Raw genomic sequence first — 8,113 nt, 5'->3', positions numbered from 1 at the left:
TTCCTTCCCTCCCTTTTTTCTTTCTTGTTGAGAGTTAATTAATGGCAGTGGGATGATATCCTGTTGTGGTTTTAGTTTACATTTCTCTGATGATTAGTGATGTTGAGCATTTTCTTATGTTTGCTTAAGTCTTTTGCCTATTTTTAAACTGGGTTATTTCATTTTTTGTTGTTGAGTTTTAGGAGTTCTTTATATATTCTAGATCCCAAGCTCTTATCAAATGTATGATTTGTAACTATTTTCTCCTATGCTTCAGATTACCTTTTCACTCTGTTGATTGTATCCTTTGATGCACAAAAGTTTTCCAATTTTATTTACTCCCAAGAGTCTATTTTTTTCTTTTGATGCCTGTTGCTTTTAGGTGTCATGCCCAATAAGGTATTGTCAAATCTAATTTTATGAAGTTGCCATCCTGTTTTCTTACAGGTGTTTTATGGTTTTAAGTCTTACTTTTGAGTTTTTAATCCATTTGAGGTAATTTTTGTATGTGGAATAAGGACAGAATTTGTTGAATAATAATACAGAGTTTTCTCAACATTATTTGTTGAAGACACTGTCATTTAACATTTGAGTGATTTTGGCATCTTATAGATTTTTTTTAGTTTAAAATCAAAGCACTCTACTAATGTAGGTTGGAGATGCAAAAGTAGGTACTATTAATAGAATAGTAAAGAAAAAAGAGTAGAATGAGACATAATTTTTTTTTCAAATTTCACAGTGCATGACATTCGCACTCTGCTGCAACAGAACATATAAAAATGTATTATTATGTAAAATACATTAAAAGATAATAAAGTACATGATATTAAAATTTACAGTAAATGTATAGTGATTTTTATCAGAGGCTTCTTCTCAAGAGTAAAAAAATATATATATTCAATAAAATTAGTCATTTGAAATCAGAAATAAATATTGAATGAAAAAGTTTAAACAGTTTTAAGAGCTTCTGAATTGGCAATAGTTCGGTTATGAAATGAGCCTGGATTCTTTCACACACACACACATTTTTAATTGGACACATGGTAAACTATAATTTTAGTAACTGAAATTTTGTTAGAAATTTATGAAAAACATAATAAAATGGTATTCTACAAAAAATTAAAGCTCTTAAATTGTCACCAGCTGTTCACAGAATACATGATTTTCTAATAATATCAAAGTTCAATTAGTTTAAAATTTGAAAAATTTCAATTTTTTGGCTTTAGTTGTTATGTGATATAATTAATTATACAATTTTTATTAATTATATACTATGCAATTAACTGGGCTTCCCTGGTGGCTCAGTGGCAAAGAATCTGCCTGCAGTGCAGGAGTTTCAGGAGATGCAGCTTCCATCTCTGGATCTGGAAGATCCCCTCAAGGAGGACATGGCAACCTACTCCAGTATTCTTGCCTAGAGAATGCCACGAATAGAGGAGCCTGGCAGGCTACAGTCCATAGGGTCGCAAAGAGTCTGACACAACAGAATGCACTTACATGCACATTCACACACATACAATTAATTATAATTAATTGAACACCATAACTATAAAATATAATTAATATATTATACTAAATTATGCAATTAACAATTTGTGGGATTTTTTACAAAGAATGTCCAAAAGCATGAAAAGTGTGTTTTGTGGCTTAAAAATTAAACAAATCACCATGAGCAGGACACAGGCAGGATTTGGACTTTGGGTGTAAACACTTCTAGTCACTCAAACATCTCCAGCTGGGCAGTCATCTTGTATTACTTATCCTCTCCCATTCAAAGGTGATAAACTAATTTGCCAAAAGGAGGAGAAAGCAAAAGAAGCAACAGGCTTACACGTTCATGAAGGTAAAATTGAAGTCATAGAGAACCCATCCAGCAAATGAGGAACCATGAACACTGGTAATAGAGATACGCAGGAAACTTAAATGCAGATGGGAAGTCTTTTAAGTAGGAGAAAATATCATGCTCCTTCAAACTCAGGGAAAATTCAAAGTGAGGCTAATTAGTGCTCACTAATTAGTAGTGACACTTTCTAAGCAACAAAGCTAGTGAAGGTGATGGAATTCCAGTTGAGCTATTTCAAATCCTGAAAGATGATGCTGTGAAAGTGCTGCACTCAATGTGCCAGAAAATTTGGAAAACTCAGCAGTGGCCACAGGACTGAAAAAGGTCAGTTTTCATTCCAATCCCGAAGAAACGCAATGCCAAAGAATGCTCAAACTACTGCACAACTGCACTCATCCCACACATAAAGTAGGATCTAGTAAAGTAATGCTCAAAATTCTCCAGCCAGGCTTCAGCAATACGTGAACCGTGAACATCCAGATGTTCAAGCTGGTTTTAGAAAAGGCAGAGGAACCAGAGATCAAATTGCCAACATCTGCTGGATCATCGAAAAATCAAGAGAATTCCAGTAAAACATCTATTTCTGCTTCATTGACTATGTCAAAGCCTTTGACTGTGTGGATCACAATAAACTGAAAAATTCTAAAAGAGATGGGAATACCAGAACACCTGACCTGCCTCTTGAGAAACCTGTATGCAGGTCAGGAAGCAACAGTTAGAACTGGACATGGAACAACAGACTGGTTCCAAATAGGTAAAGAAGTACGTCAAGTCTGTATATTGTCACCCTGCTTATTTAACTTACATGCAGTGTACATCGTGAGAAACGTTGGGCTGGAAGAAGCACAAGCTGGAATCAAGATTGCCAGGAGGAATATCAATAACCTCAGATATGCAGATGACACCACCCTTATGGCAGAAAGTAAAGAAGAACTAAAGAGCCTCTTGATGAAAGTGAAAGAGGAGAGTGAAAAATGGGCTTAAAGCTCAACATTCAGAAAACTAAGATCATGGCATCTGGTCCCATCACTTCATGGCAAATAGATGGGGAAACAGTGGAAACAGTGGTTGACTTTATTTTTCGGGGCTCCAAAATCACTGCAGATGGTGATTGCAGCCATGAAATTAAAAGATGCTTACTCCTTGGAAGGAAAGTTATGACCAACCTAGACAGCATATTAAAAAGCAGAGACATAAAAAAATAAATAAATAAATAAAAAGCAGAGACATTACTTTGTCAAAAAAGGTCCATCTAGTCAAGGCTTTTTTTTTTTTTTTTCCAGTGGTCATGTATGGATGTGAGAGTTGGACTATAAAGAAAGCTGAGTGCAGAAGAATTGATGCTTTTGAACTATAGTGTTGGAGAAGACTCTTGAGAGTCCCTAGGGCTGTAAGGAGATCCAACCAGTCCATCCTAAAAGAGAACAGTCCTGGGTGATCATTGGAAGGACGGATGTTGAAGCTGAAACTCCAATACTTTGGCCACCTCATGCAAAGAGGTGACTCATTTGAAAAGATCCTGATGTTAGGAAAGATTGAGGGCAGGAGGAGAAGGGGACGACAGTGGATGAGATGGCTGGATGGCATCACCGACTCAAAGGACATGGGTTTGGGCAGACTCCAGGAGTTGGTGATGGACAGGGAGGCCTAGCATGCTGCGGTTCATGGGGTTGCAAAGAGTTGGACATGACTAAGCGACTGAACCAAACTGAACTGACTGAATCAGTAATGGACCATCATTAGAATTAGCTGAGAAAGGAACATCTTGTTCAGATGCTCCTGGAAAACAGAACTTAGAACAAATGGACATGCAAGACATTAAAAGTCATTTGAAAAAACCTCTAGTTAATAAAATCTGTGATTTTTATAGAAGAGATGGCTCTCATTTAAGCAAAAACATTCCAAATCACAAAAGTTCCAATCATATATGTAATGGTGAGATATCTCCAGTGGAACCACAAAGAACTTTAGATGCCACTCAGCAAGGTACTGCCAAAGGTGATCAACTAGAAAAATATTTCTAATGGACCTATATTAATTTTAGTGGTTTGCCATCTGTGAACAGTATATGGGAGGCCACAAATGTGTCTATATAGCAGTTCAGTAGTACTGATTTGCCTACTGAACCTCTACCTTCACATTTGAATTCAGATGTGCCCCAGCAACACCCAACTATAGATGTCTGACCACATTTACAACCTCTGTTATACAGGGAACCAAAACATAACTGTTACCGACTCAGGATCAAGAGTGTCCCATTCACCTACTCTGTCATCTGACATTAGGCCTACAAATGGCACAGCAGAATGCAAAACTGTAAAGAGGCCAGCAGAGGATAATGATAGGGAAACCGTGACAGGATTTCCAAATAAAGTGGGAGTTACAACTGTTAGAGTCAGTGACCCCAACAATGCTGGCTGCAGTGCAACAGTGGTTTTCATGCCAGCAGGAGCAGATCTGAGCACTCTAGCTAATGTAGCATACCGGTTCTTCAAGTGCAGAGCCAGCCTAACAGTTCTCAGGCTTCTCCACTCAGTGTATCTAGTCAACATGGAGATCCAGTGAGAAAACATGGGCACAGCTTCATGTGTCTGTGGCAGTCTTGTAAAATGTGGTTTCAGACTCCCTCATGGGTTTTCTACCATGCAGCATTGAACATGGAGGAAAAGATGTATATCCAGGGCAGGGTCTTTGGGAAGGTTGTGAGCCTTTCCAACAACAGCGGTTTTCTTTCATTACTCACTTACAGGACAAGCACTGTTCAAAGAATGCCCTGCTTGCAGGATAAAACAAAATGATCCAAGACAAGTAGGAAATCAGAAATCTTCTACCAAGAAGCCAGCTGGAGGGGGCACAAGCTCAACTTCTAGAGCACAAAAGGCCATTGTGAATCATTTCAGTGATGCCCTTGTGCTACTTAGGAAAAGATCAAGATACCTTGTCTTTCAAGATTTTACAAATGAAAAAGAGGGATCAATAACTAAACACATCTGGCTAACAGCTGCTTTAATATTAAAATAAAATATTGGTAAATATTCAGAATGTGGTCTCAGATTGTTAAAAACATGAAAACAACTTATCATTGCTAGCCATTAGTAGCATGGAATCTCCCTCCACCCTTGCCAAATGCCTTTATGAGCTTAATTTTATAGTTCAGAGTAAATAATAAGAAAAAGACTCAGAAATGCTGCAGTGAAAAATAATTCCTCTTCTACAGTGGGACTCAAAGTCAAATATATTTCACACACTGTTACTGAAGAAAGCACCAAGACTTAATGAAACAGAGACCACAGAATGAATTGTTTTATCTCCTCCCATGATGCTGAGGGGAAACCATATTCTGATCTCTGAGCAAATCCTTTTCTTCTCTATTTAAAAAAAAAAAAAATCTAAGCAGAAAAAGAAAAGAAAACTACTGTGGGGTTGTCAACCAGATTATCTGTAGGATGTCTCTCAGAGCTGATAGATCCTGATGGAAACTGGTATGATCAGAATTCAGTACCATTGACGTTGGGCTCTATGTGGAATATTTTAAAACCAACATGAGCAGATTCAATAGAAGCATTAAATATTTTTATCTATATTCCAAAAGGAGCACAGTCTTATATTTGCAAAACTGTTTAACCTGGTTTGAATAATTGAAAAGCTTCAGGACACCTAAGCCCCCTCATATCAGAAGGGGCCACTGATATCTGACTATGGATGTTGTGCTTTATTTAGAAATCAGTAGCTTGATTTTCTTACTTCAACCAATATATTTTCACTTAACTATTATCATAAAAATTTACCAGTCTGAACAGATCTTGTAAATATTTGTGTATAGAACAAACACCTTTCATGTCACTGCAGCCATTAGAAATATATTCTGTGGTGTCCTAGAAGCATTATTGGTAGGTTCTAAAATTTTTCTAGATTCTCCTGTCAATTGTAAGGAATTGTTATATATTCTGTGCAGGGGATGAATGTTCCTGAAATTTGTGTAAATACTTCTGCAAAGGTACTGAAACTATAATGTCACAACAGTTTTGTGGAATTGTGATTTTTTTTTCTTTTTTTGTATTATACACCTTATAAAACTCATTTTGCTGGCTGAGAGAGTATAGAATAATATGTATCATGTCATTTTTGTTGAAGAAAAGCTATTTGAAAGTATTTTTTGGTTTTCCTTAACATGTATCCACTGTAAACATTATCATGTGCAAGCTCAGAGCTTGGACAGATTTTTTTTTTTTTTTTTTGTATTTGTAAATTGGTTTAAATACACAGCATTTTATATGGGTTTTCAACTGTATTATATAAGCATTATGTGCAGGTGTGATATTTTCTTCACTACTTTTTCTATCTTAATATAGTATGGAATTTTATTGTATTATTCTTCCGTTCTTAATACTGTATCACCTTCCTCCTCAGAAACTGCTCATTTCCTTAAATTGTCTTTTTTACCCCCAGTATTGAAATGCATCCATTTATAACTGCCTATTGCCTGTTCTATCAGCATCCAAAAATATGGAAAGTCTCCCAACCACCATTTCTGCTGTGTCCTTAGGATGTACAGTAAAAATATAGACCTAACAGATTATATTATAGAATGGCTTTATTTACTTTGGTGACTGTTTATAGTTTTTAAATAAAATGCTGAACATTAAAAAATTAGTTTCTATACTGATCAAGTATATTCCAGACATAGTCAAGCGTTCAGATTTGCTGAAATTTCAAAACAGGTGATTGGTGATTTGATATTTCTCTCATGGCACTGAAACATCTTGTTTCTGAAACATCTCATCCACTCTGAAACATTTTGAAAATATTTTTGCTTTGTTTTCTGAAATGATGTCTTTGAAAACTGTCATGGATACAATTATTACAGCTTTCAGTATGTTCCCAAAAATGCTATAAATTACTTCCAATATGTATGTGCGTGCTCATTTGCTTCATTCATGTCTGACTGTTTGCAACCCTATGAACTGTAGACTGCCCAACTCCTCTCTTCATGGAATTTTCCTGACAAGAATACTGGGGTGGGTTGCCATGCCCTCCTCCATGGGATATTCTCAACCCAGGGATCAAACCCACATCTCGTTCATCTCCTGCACTGGCAGGCATATTCTTTACCACTGAGCCACCATGGAAGCCCCTACTTACAGTATATAGAATTATTGAAATGGAGGAAAATTATTTAATAATTATGTATTTATTCTTTGTTAATGCTCATTGGTTGAGTTATAACAGCACTTTACAATTTAAGTATTGCTAACCCCAATTCAAGTCCTTCTTGAAATAAAGAAAATTTTTGCCCAATGGTCAATAATAAATTATAAGTAGTCAGTGTGATTTGCAGTTCCTAAACTGATATACTGCATCAAAGTGTGTTATATTAGGAGCTTCAGGAAAAGGAAAATTTTATAGGTGACCTAGCAGGATAAACAAATGAAAATTTGTGTTAAAATTGAAACTTCTCATTAGAAAAATCATTAATAATTTTACATAGTTTCTAGCATGAATCCATATTTAGAAGATTTTAATTTTAATGGAGAACATTATTTAAACTGACTCCCAAACTCTGCAATACAAATTTAAATAGATTTTTTTTTAGGGGGGAGGAGATAATGTAATGGTTAGTCTTTGTAGGAAAGAAGAAATTTTACACAACATGTTGGATGAGTTAGTGCAGGGGCTCAGTGGACCAGCTGGTTGGGCACCAGCTGGTAATGGGTTCCATAGCTCAGGCATGGTTGGGCCTTGTCTTTGTGTGGCCAGAACTGGATGATAGCATGGTTATCTTCTTCACAGGTGAAGCCCACTATTCCCTTTTTGATGATGGAGGGGACTAAATTAGGGTCTTTCTTGGTACCTGAAGCTGCCTTTGGAGCAAGCATAATATAGGGTTCCAGTCCCTTGTCTGCAGACAGCACGCTCTCCCTCTCCAGCCCAGTTGCCTTCTCATTATCAGTAAAAACACCACCTCCCACACCATGGAGACATCACTGGGACCTTGGGCCCTCATGACCTGTGCTGTCAGTGTTTCAGCTCTGCAGAGTAAACCTGACACCATCTTGCTCCCTGTGTGAGCAGGCATGCTGTCACTGCAGTCTGTATCTGACTCTGCGTGACCCTATGGACTACAGCCTGCCATGTTTCTCTGCCCATGGGATTCTATAGGCATGAATACTACTGTGAGTTGCCATGCCCTCCTCCAGGGAATCTTCCCCACCCAGGGGTTGAACCCATGTCTCTTGCATCTCCTGCTTTAGCAGTGGGTTCTTTACCACTAGCGACACCTAGAAAGCCCCA

At 37.1% G+C, this 8,113-nt stretch overlaps 1 pseudogene; it reads right to left on the bottom strand.

Annotated features, from left to right (window-relative positions):
* Positions 1-7,497: 7,497 nt before the first annotated feature.
* Positions 7,498-7,874, bottom strand: LOC133049740 (cytochrome c oxidase subunit 5B, mitochondrial-like; annotated as a pseudogene).
* Between the last annotated feature and the right edge of the window lie 239 nt (positions 7,875-8,113).

The sequence above is a fragment of the Dama dama genome, chromosome 30, assembly GCF_033118175.1.
Source record: "Dama dama isolate Ldn47 chromosome 30, ASM3311817v1, whole genome shotgun sequence".
Taxonomy (NCBI): domain Eukaryota; kingdom Metazoa; phylum Chordata; class Mammalia; order Artiodactyla; family Cervidae; genus Dama; species Dama dama.
This window is presented reverse-complemented; position numbering and strand designations above follow the sequence as displayed.